The 10,902-nt window shown below is 43.6% G+C and overlaps 1 pseudogene; it reads left to right on the top strand.

The window, feature by feature from the left end:
• On the top strand, nt 461-913 carry LOC110262294 (annotated as a pseudogene).

The raw sequence follows: 10,902 nt of genomic DNA, 5'->3' as shown, positions 1-10,902 counted from the left end.
GCCCCTTGCCTGCACACACGCTGGGCAAGTATGGTGCAGGCTGGATATCAGTAACCATCCTCCCTTCACCTGGCACTCTTGTGCAGTGCACAACCACAGGTGGTGGTCCTGACCATCCCGAATCTCCTGGGTACAGGCCCAGTAGCTCAACCCCAAGGCATCCGGAAAACCTCTGCTCTCTCTACCATGAAAACTCCCATTATGTTAGGCTGCTGGACAGGACTTCTCAAGAGGGCCATCTGAAAGACTTTGGGGAGTGTTAGAAGTAAACCCTAAAATCAAGGTTTGGCCAGGACCATTCCAACTTAATCCTTTTATCCCGGGGTTATTATTACCATCCCCTCTTCACTTTCAAAAGTGTCCCAGTTTGAATGACACTGCATATGGTCACCCCACACATAACTTTGATAAGAAACTAAAAATGTCGTTAGAATAGTCTATAGGTAGCCTTTTCATGAAGATGGCACTGAAGGTAAAGAATGAAGTCCCTGCCACTTCCAAAGCCAAAGCCAAAACGAAGGCTTTGAAGGCCAAGAAAGCAGTGTTGAAAGGTGTCCATGGATACACAAAGGAAGAAGATCTGGATGTCATCCATCTTCAAATGGCCCAAAACACTGCCACTCAGGAGGCAGCCCAGATATCTTTGGAAGAGCACCCCTGGAAGAAACAAGGTTGACCCCTAAACCATCAAGGTCCCCCTCACCACCAAGTCATCCATGAAGAAGACAGAAGACAACAACACGCTTGTGTTCACTGTGGAGGTCAAGGCCAACAAGCACCAGAAGGAACAGGCTGTGAAGAAGCTCTATGACTTGACCTGCCTAAGGTCAACACCTTGCTCAGTCCTGAGGGAGAGAAGAAGGTATGTGTTTGATGGGCTCCTGACTATGCCAACAAAATTGGGATCATCTAAACTGAATCCAGCTGGCTAATTCTAAATTTAAAAAAGAAGAGAGAGAGAATAATCTATAGGTAGATTGTGAGATAATATGTGAATGTGAAGCAGGAGGGGGAGAAAGAAAAGAATGGAAGCGAATGGTGGCATAAAATCTCTAGCTCAGTTTTATGTGGAGTCGTCATTATTTAGTTCCAGGGACCAACTGTTCATTGACATTTAATATCAGTTATGAAATTAATCTTTCTGTTAGAGCAGCTTCCCCTGAATTTTCCTGGTTCCAATGCTGAGGACCCCAACTCCCAGATTTACAACGTATCTCAATTTAACTTCCTAGGTTAATATCCGGCAACTTTATCCTTCAATAAAGGAAAGGAAATTGTTGGTATAAATAAACATTACAACTAAAAGATTTGTTGCCTCTGTCTAAAAACACTAGAAAGAGAGAGACAGAGAGAGAGAACAGGAGAGAAGCAACAAAATGTTATCCTGGTATCTAAAGCCACAATTCTTTGCTTTTATTTTCCATAGGGTGGAGGATTTCCAGTTTGGGAGATTCCCCATGCAATAAACTTACCAGCCCCACAGGAGCAAAATTAAGATTCTTAACCTTGCTGTCACACATTCCTCCATGTAAATGAAAGCTCCTCCTTACAGGCTGTTGTAAAGAACAAATGAAATAATATGCTCAAAGCAATTAGCACATAGTAAACACCTAATGACTGCTGTTAATTTATACATTAAAAGAGTACCAAATTTGCTTCAGTATATGCCCAACTGTTTCGGTGTATGTATACCAATAACATTTTAGCCATGGGAATTTTTGACTAACCTTAGGTAACAGTAGAATTTTACATAGTGTATGTTAAACAGGAAGTTAGGAAGTCAGATTTATCAGGGCCCTATTTACCTCTCAAGAAAATTGTGGGGGTAAATATCAAATTATATAACAAACCAGTGAGATTTTTTGTTGTTGTTTTCTTTTTGCCTTTTTCTGTGGCCACTTCCCGTGGCATATGGAGGTTCCCAGGCTAGGAGTCGAATCGGAGCTGTAGCCACTGGTCTACACCAGAGCCCCAGCAACACGGGATCCGAGCCGCATCTGCAACCTACACCACAGCTCACAGCAATGCCAGATCCTTAACCCACTGAGCAAGGCCAGGGATCAAACCTGCAACCTCATGGTTCCTAGTCGGATTTGTTAACCACTGCGCCATGACAGGAACTCCCAGTGAGATTTTTTTTTTTTAAGCTTAAAACTCTAAGCAAATTCAATATATTATTATTATTATAAAAGTAGACTATTTGGGGCTCAGTTTACTAATCAATCAAATAGGTATTCAAGGAATACCTATTATTCAAAATAGATGTATTTATAAAGAGCTAAACAAACACAAGGTCCCTAATCATGGTTCCTATCCATGCTCCCCACATCTGGCCCACGCTTGGAGCCCAGAGGACATTGCAGCTCGTCTCCATGGGCAGGAGAGAGCTGAGCCAGGCACCTCCCTCTCTCGATGCCCAGGAACTTTCAGGGGCAGGGGCTTAGGCAAGCCCAATGTTTAGCATATGGAAAAAGGTAAGACTGCAAGGAAGGCAGTAAGAGGAAAAGAGGGATTAGGCCAGGCAGGGAGAGATGGCAGCCCCACATGAGCCAAAAATTCCCCAGGCATAGTGTGGCAGGAAAGGGACACTCACTTGGCACTGTTTACACCAGCCCTCAAAGGCCAAGCGCTTTAGTCCCAATAGTAGTGGCTGGCAGGCAGTGCTACCACATCATGGCTTAAACCCACCAATAAAGGGTTGGGTAAGAGTGCCAATATGGCATACAAGCAAGTCCAAGTTAACTGAAAGGTAAATATATAAAAGTTGAAGACCACCCATAACAGCCTGACATAGCTACTTCTCAAGGCTACTGTGAAAGGAGAAGTGAACTACATATGAAATCCCTTTGGGAAAAACCATTTAAAGGTCTATAAAATTTGCAAAAGACATGCCAAATGTTCACCATAAGACTATGAAGAGGAATGAGACCCAATAACATATTAGAAAACTTAGAGAACATTTTTCCTAAACCATGATGAACTTTAATGACCCAGTAAAAGAAACTCACAAAGAACAGAACTGTCATTAGCACCTTCCACCCCATTCCCCGAAACTTCTCTGAGAAGTGCTCCCCCAAAAAACAATCCTTGGACGGACACACGTTTTTCCTAAATGGCACCCCAATGACTATTCTAATTCAGAGACACCAGAGTGGTCATTATCGCCTGGCTGTTTCTATCTTGTTGTTTTCCATTCTTCTATTTCTCATCCAATCCTTCCCATTGCTCTTGTAAGTTAAGGGGAAATTATCAGGTGATTTTAATTACTAAATACTTCTTTCCCCAGTTTTACACCTAACTGACAGGCCTCGGGAGTGATTCTATTAAAAATATTATCATTGTAGCAAAGATGATCTCTTTGGTTCATCTCTTTTTCTCAATATGAAAAATTTCTTCTATCCTTTCCAAGTTTACTATCAGGTTAAGTACCAGCGACCTAGCACAATTGCTCTATAACATGACCCTGAAAGTGTCTGAAACCCTTAAATGGCAAGTGTGAAAAAGCTGTAAAACAGTACACCCCTGAAGCAGCAAGAGACTCAAACAACAAAGGACGCAAGGGAAAGTGGAACAACGGTGCATCCACAGTACATTCTGAATTTTTTCACATATGCATACATCTACTCTAGCCTGCAGCTGTTATTTATTTAATTTTGTGGGGTGTTTTTGTTTTTGTTTTTGCTTTTTAGGGCAGCACCTATGGCACATGGAAGCTCCCAGACTAGGGGTCAAATCAGAGCTACAGCAGCCGCTGGCCTGCACCACAGCTCACAGCAACGCCAGATCCTTAACCCACTGATCGAGGCCAGGGATTGAACCCCACCCTCATGGATCCTACTCAGGTTCGTTAACCGCTGCGCCTCGAAGGGGATTCCTATTTAATTTGCTGATTTCCAACTTCACTTTTTTTTCCTACAAGAGGATTTAATGCAATGTTTGTATATATGCTGTGGCTAGCTCAAGTCCAGAGTTTCATAAAAAGAACTCTTCCCTCAAGAGTTCCAAGGATTCCTGGAACTTGTCAGTAAAACTCCAGATATTCCTAAACCCCATTTTATTTTTTCTATTAAGGTATAATTGATACATATATTAGTTTCAGGTGTACAACATAACGATTTGATACTTGTACATACTGCAAAATGATCACCACAATAAGTCTAGTTAACATGGATAACCATACACAGTTATATTTTTTCCTTTTATGAGAACTTTTAAGAACTCCTCTCTAAGCAACTTTCAAACATGCAGTACAATATCATTAACTATAGTCACCATGCTGTACATGACATCCCTATGATTTATTTATTTTATAACTGGAATTTTTTACCTTCTGCTCTCCTTCACCCACTTAACCCACACCTCCAACCTCATTTTAGACTAACAATGGTGCATGCAGACACAGTACGTTACTTGCAAAGTAAGAGCCACTGAAAAGTTGCAGAAGCAGCCAAAATGTTCCCTGATTTCCTAAGTCACCAATTAAAAATGCATACATCAGTCGGGGATAAAACTGAGAAAATGTGCTCAAACCACCAGAAACCTGTAGTCACATACCCTGTTATATACCACAGTACAACAATAAATCAGATGAATGTATATATTTATAAACTTTGCTAAATGCATCATCTAGGAGTCTGCTGTGTTGAGAAAAACTAAAAGTAAGACTTGCTGTTGCAAAAGCAAAATTTGGCTTAACTGCCCGTAGGCTATATAAATTGACTATTACTGAGGTTCAGGGTCCAAATAGGGGAATGTATCTTTTCTGCTTGCAATTTTAAAGAAAGGACTCCACTGGAGTTCCCATCATGGCACTCTGGTTAACGAATCCGACTAGGAACCATGAGGTTGCGGGTTCAATCCCTGCCCTTTCTCAGTGGATTAAGGATCCGGCATTGCTGTGAGCTGTGGTGTAGGTTGCAGATGCGGCTCGGATCCCGTGTTGCTGGGGCTCTGGTGTAGACCAGTGGCTACAGCTCCGATTGGACCCCTAACCTGGGAACCTCCATATGCCGCAGGAGCGGCTCAAGAAAAGGCAAAAAGACAAAAAAGAAAGGACTCCACTGCTGCACTTCACTAGGAAAGCTATTGACTTTTCCTTTCTGTTGCCTTAATTCTTCTTCACAGGAGCAGAGGGATGCAAGTCCAGGTAGGCACTGTGTCTTCCACTGATTATGCTGTGCAACACAGCAGGGAGAGCTCTTATCTCAGGCTAGGGTTGCCTGTTTAAGAATCTTTCTCTTCATAAAAGGTATAAGGTGGTAAACACAGCTGTACAAAAAGGTTTTGTATTTTCTTGCTGTTTGTTTTAATCTATTAAAATGATATAATTAAGGCAGAGAGCAAAATGTCTATAAAATTATATTATCTGTCTATGTGTATACATTTGTGGGCCAAGTTTTACCCTGCTCACACTGTTTGAATAATCTGAATGGATTTGACTTTAGAAGTGTTTTTTTACATCTCTGCATTCATTGTTGTCAGATCATAAAAATACAGTGGCTTAGGATCAATGAACTCTAAAATTCTAAATTGATCTTGGAATTAGAATGTTATTAAAAACGACTTAAGCTTTACTCTTGCTATTTCCTTGCCAGAGTTGGATCATTGCTCTGAATTCCTATCTGCCAATTACTTTTCTTTTAACTCCACAAGGGGTATTTTTAAATTGGAATATTTCTATATCTTTAAGAAGAATAAAGGTTTTGTAAATAGTGTCACAGCCAAACCTTCTTTTCAAGAAGATGAAATCTGAGTTTAGGAGGAAGAATATGACTCAATTTCAGTCTGCAAAGACGTATAATAATATAATCCCATTTACTTCCTACTTAGATGAACTTGAAGTGTTTTCAGCTGTGGTATATTAAATTCATCTCATAGAGAATAGATTTGAGTGGATACTTAAGGCCTTCTCCTAAACAGTTATGTTTAAGTTAAATGAATAAACACATTTTAATGTCTTAATTATAAAAACAAAACGTGCAGAAGTCTATGATCTGCACTATCATTTGGAAATAAAGTGAAAAATCCTATTAGGTTGGAATTAAGTGGAAAATAGTTTCTCCCTCTGGTGACTTTTAATTTATTCAGAATATTTTTATAATTGCCTGCTAGTGAATCCTTTGAGATTACTTTGTTGGAGATGCTCTTTAACTCCAAACACATTTTTCTTGAGGGCAAGGAGGTATATCATAATTAACTTCAGAATGGGAGGACTCTTTCTACTTATCCTTTCCTTCACCTCCTCACACCCCCTCTGCCTCACCTCCTTCCCTAGGTGAGCTCACTGTCAATTTATATAGACTCCAAAGCACTTTAGCTTGGGCCTAGTTAGTTGAGTTTCATGAGTGCACGGAAAGAACTTTAATCCCAGGTGGGGAATTAAACAATTTTGCCAATGCCAAAGATGGACCACCTCTGAATGTCAGTTCCAAGCCAGTGTTCCTGGCTCTCTACTGAGAGACACAAAGGCAATCATCTGAGTTGTCAAAACCAATGACCAACAACCTGTGATATTTTTGAAAGCCTTCACCCCTTTTGCTATCACTCCTTTCATCTAATCCCAATTCATGGAAATGTGTCTTTTCTAAACAAACATCAAATTGAATATTTCAAGGCACTTACCTTAAGTTATTAAATGATCTTCATGCTCTAGCTCAAAGGAAAATGAAACTCCATTGTAAATAAAGTGATTACTGAGATCTATCTCCGCAAAACATATGACGTAACCAGCTGTGTTTGTGTTTGAGATTCTGGGATGAAAAGTGCTCTGGGTGGATCATGATCAATAAAAACATAATAACAGTGAACTGCTCTGAGAGCATTTTTTACTGGACAGATAAAGTAATGGATAAAGCATTGCAAATGAAAACTAAACTAAACCTCTGCCCAAGAACGGGACTTTTAAAAGGCAGGTGGTCCACTGATTTTAAAAAACTCTAAAATAGAGAAGACACGTTTAGATCAAGTTTGCATATGTAATAGTGCTATGGGGATTTTTATCCACCTGAATTGTGGGTGTCCAATTGATGAGTACAATGTTTTAGTTAAATAAAATAGCAGTTTCCATATTTAAAAGATCTTTAGCTTGCAAACTAAATTTTCTTGGGTGCAGTGATTTGTCTGAGCTTCAAGCCCAAAGGAAAGGATGGTCTGCTTTTGGCACACCTGAGAGTAAACAGATTTCCAGATAGGCCAGAAGGAGAAAACTGAGTTAACACAGCTATTAAAATGATCTCTCCACCCCTTCCCAAGGCACTTGCAAGCAAACTCAGAGTGGCACTATCTTTCCAGCTCCACAGTAAGCTGAATCATCCTCGGCCTCTCCAGCACCTCATGGAACTGGAGGAGAGCTTGATTCTTCAGAATTGTCTAGGAAACAAGGGTTGCCCTTGACTATCTCCAGCCACCCCAGTTGAAGAGACTAAACTCAGTATACTCCGCCACATCGCAGTGTTTTGTGCTGAAACCCAGAAAAAAGGGATCCGGTTTGGTGAGAAGCGCAGAGGAAGAGCACGAATGTGTAAGGATTAAAAGAAAGGAACAAAAGGGCGTGAGAGTGGAGCAGGAGATCTGCTGGAAGTAGACAGAAGGAAAGCCACGTGGTAGCCACTTCAACCCCCAAGGACAAGTCTTTGTCCAGCTAGGGACTCCCAGCCTGGGAAACATTTGCTATTTGCACGCTGTTACTTGAAGACACTGGGTGGCGCTCGTGCTAAAGACTTGCACTTATCTTAGGGTCCATTCCCCCCCACCCACCCCCTCCCGCCCTCTGCAAATTTCAGCTACTAGAAGATGAAATTACTCACATTCTTCCTACGTGTTGCAGTGGGGAGTGCACTTCTGGAAAAGTCTGAAGCCATGGGGGTGTTTCTCCACAGCTAGGGGATTTTGAAAGAGGTAACAGCGTACAGCCTGCTGGCTTTAAGACAAAGTTGGAGAACTTGATGTCAGAACCACCACAGTACAAGAAAAGCTGCTACCCTGAGAGCCGGGACACTCAGTGCCTATGCGCCCAGAGCGTGGGTCTGAAGCAAAGCCAGGCCGGGTCTGTGCGCAGAGCCACAACGATGATAAGTGATAACAGGAAAAGAAATGGGGCCATAATGTGATCAAACTTGGGCTCCTTCTAATTTATGGCTCCCTCTCCCTCCTGCTGCCTTTAAGGGAAGGAAGAGTAGGGGGAAGTGAGGGGTCGACCTAGAAAAGACGAAGGACAGAGTGACAAAGTAGATGCTCTGGACCTTCAGAGACACACCCAGATTTGGAGGTCTCCCCCAGCAGTGGCCTTTGCACAAGTGGCCTAGAGTGAGGGCCAATACTTTAGGAATTGAAACAAAAACATTAAATCCTTCTGCCTCATTCCTTTCTGTCTTATATAAACATGAGAGAGAACGTCTTTTTCTGTCAAAGGAAAAAGTGAAATTAATCAAGGTCTAGATGAACTGAACATTGCAACATGATGTGGTCAATTGGATCCTGAACTTCTAAATTTTGCTTACATTCTCCAGTTTCCAGTCCCCAACCTGGTTGGATCTACTTTTTCAGTAAGGTCTATCCAGCAAAATCATAATGACCTAATTTCACTCCACGGAATAACTTCTGAATCTGTAATAAAAGTTCGGAGTGAGGCTGGGGATAGGGTGTGCTGAGGAAGGCTGCCTGCTCCCTGTGCCACTTGCCTTTGCCTCGAGGCGCTCTGAACCATCCCTAGCATTACTTTGGGGATGTGATTCATGTAATTAAATGGCAGGATGTGTATAAGGTGACTCTGTGGGCATGGAGAACTTCCCTGGAGCAGAGACCAGGATGGCAAGCCCGATGCAGCAGCAGTGTTTCCCCAAAGCCCTGCGGTCCTTCCCAGCCTTAACCCAGGCAATGATCAGCTGTGCTGACATTGACAGCATAGCGTGAGGGTGAGCAGACGGCCTCAGCTCTATTTCCCTGAGCATCTATCACAGAGAAGTCCGGGACTGCACAGGCCTCTAGCAGGAGACAGGGGCTGGGTGGGGGGAGGGGTGCTGTGGGACCCTATGACACACATCTTCTCCTCCCTGTGCGCCCCCGTCCCCCAATGAATTTGCTCCCAAAGGGCAGTGTAACAATAGCTCTGGCTTTATGCTGCCCAGAGAGCAGAGGCAGAGAATTAGTGCACATGCGGCTGCTCAGCTTTGGAGTTTAGAAGCTAGGCTGGCATCTTGTTCCATACCTGTCCCCAACCCCTTGCTGGTCTGTTTTGGGTCAAGCTATAGTTCCACAGCCAAAGTAAGGCTAAACTAAGACTAGACACACAACTAACATAGATGTTTTCTTGCTCGGTTGTGGGGGAGAGTGAGGAGGCAGTGATGAGAGGCCAGACATTTCCACCCTGGATGTCTGGTGGAACTAACAGGTTTCTGGGTCTCAGGAACCCCTGGAGGAAAATGCTGGGGGGCCCCACATCAGGATCCAGCTCCTGGAATTGCCTATCTGAGGGGAGTGGAAGTAGGGAGCTATAGATTGACTATTGTTATATTACTAAACTCCCAGCTAGATCACCACTAGAGCAAGAGTGACACATCATGAAAAGCAAACTCTGGATTTCAAGTGTCAAGTGCTCGATTCCTGAGTCTTTAATCCCTTTGCATATCAGCTAAGATGTTTTCACTGCAGGAAATAAAGAGACTGAAGGTACGGGCATGGGGGACAGAAAAGTGGGCCCTCAGTGCCACCTCCACGAAGCCTGGAGAATATCTATGGGCTTCACCCAACTTTTATCTCTACTTCCCAGTGTTCTTGGGGTTCCCATTAGGCCCCTGAAGAATGACAGGTCATGAGCAGACTGTTCACTTTTTCAGGAGTCTTTGGCCAGTGAACACAATTAGAGATAGTCTATTCCAATGGCATCCAAATAGACTAGAATACTGAACAAAATGCGGGGTTTCCTGCTCCTCCTGGGGACTGGCAATTCGGGAGTCATTAAGTTATTTGCACTTAAAACTGATTTTTTAAGTCCTTGTAAGGTTCTGAGGTTGCAAAACTCTCTCTGCCATTAAGAGTGTGTTTTTGAACATCCTTATCTAGCCCTTGTCTGAGATATAACTCAAGGCAAAGAAAATGCTTGCTGCAAATTTGTGTCTTTCCCCAAATCACAAATTTTCAACATGTGTACATTACAACTTGGCTCCCAGTACTCCCCTAAAAATACTGCTCTCATCAGTTTCTTGCCTCCATCCCACATCCCTGCTCTCGGACCCACTTTGCTTCACCATTTCAATATTAGTGTTCAATTACACATTAGCCCCGGTGCAGCTAGAGGGGGCGGGAAAGTGAGCGAGTAAAGACCGTCATGGCCCTCATCCCCAAAACATGTGCTCTGAGACTTCAGACCAGTATACATTGTCTGCAGATAGTACAGAGCTGGGTGTTGGGGCTTCTGCGTTGTCTTCAGTCACTGAAAACAGATTTACTGAGACCCCCTTCCCCCAACGAGGAAAAGTGCGCGCGCGCGCGCGCGCGCGCACACACACACACACACACACTTCCCCCTCTTCCCCCTCCCTCCATTTTTCTCCCTCTTTTTTTAAGCAATGCTTTGTTGTGCTAAAACTAGTTGGACGAGTTAGGGTGTTGCTGCTGCTCCCGAGGCCCTGGCCAATGGAACCCGATCCACCCCGCTGTGCGTAAGCGCGCAATTAAGGATTTAACCAAGGCTGTGCTGCGCCTCAGCCAGCAGTCAGCCTGCCGGAGACGGAGCCTCCACGACTCCCAGCCTCCTCCTCGCCGCCGCCGCCTCTCCTCCTCCTCCTATTCCTCCTCCTCCTCCCTCGCTCCCACACCATGTCTGCTTAGACCTGAGCAGCCCCACAGCGAACTCGGCAGCCGCCGCCACACCGCAGCAAGGACAGCCGCCACCGCCAGTGAATG

This window comes from Sus scrofa, chromosome 9, assembly GCF_000003025.6.
Source record: "Sus scrofa isolate TJ Tabasco breed Duroc chromosome 9, Sscrofa11.1, whole genome shotgun sequence".
In the NCBI taxonomy this organism is placed as follows: Eukaryota; Metazoa; Chordata; class Mammalia; order Artiodactyla; family Suidae; genus Sus; species Sus scrofa.
The sequence above is the reverse complement of the archived record's forward strand: the minus strand, read 5'-3'. Positions and strand labels throughout refer to the sequence as shown.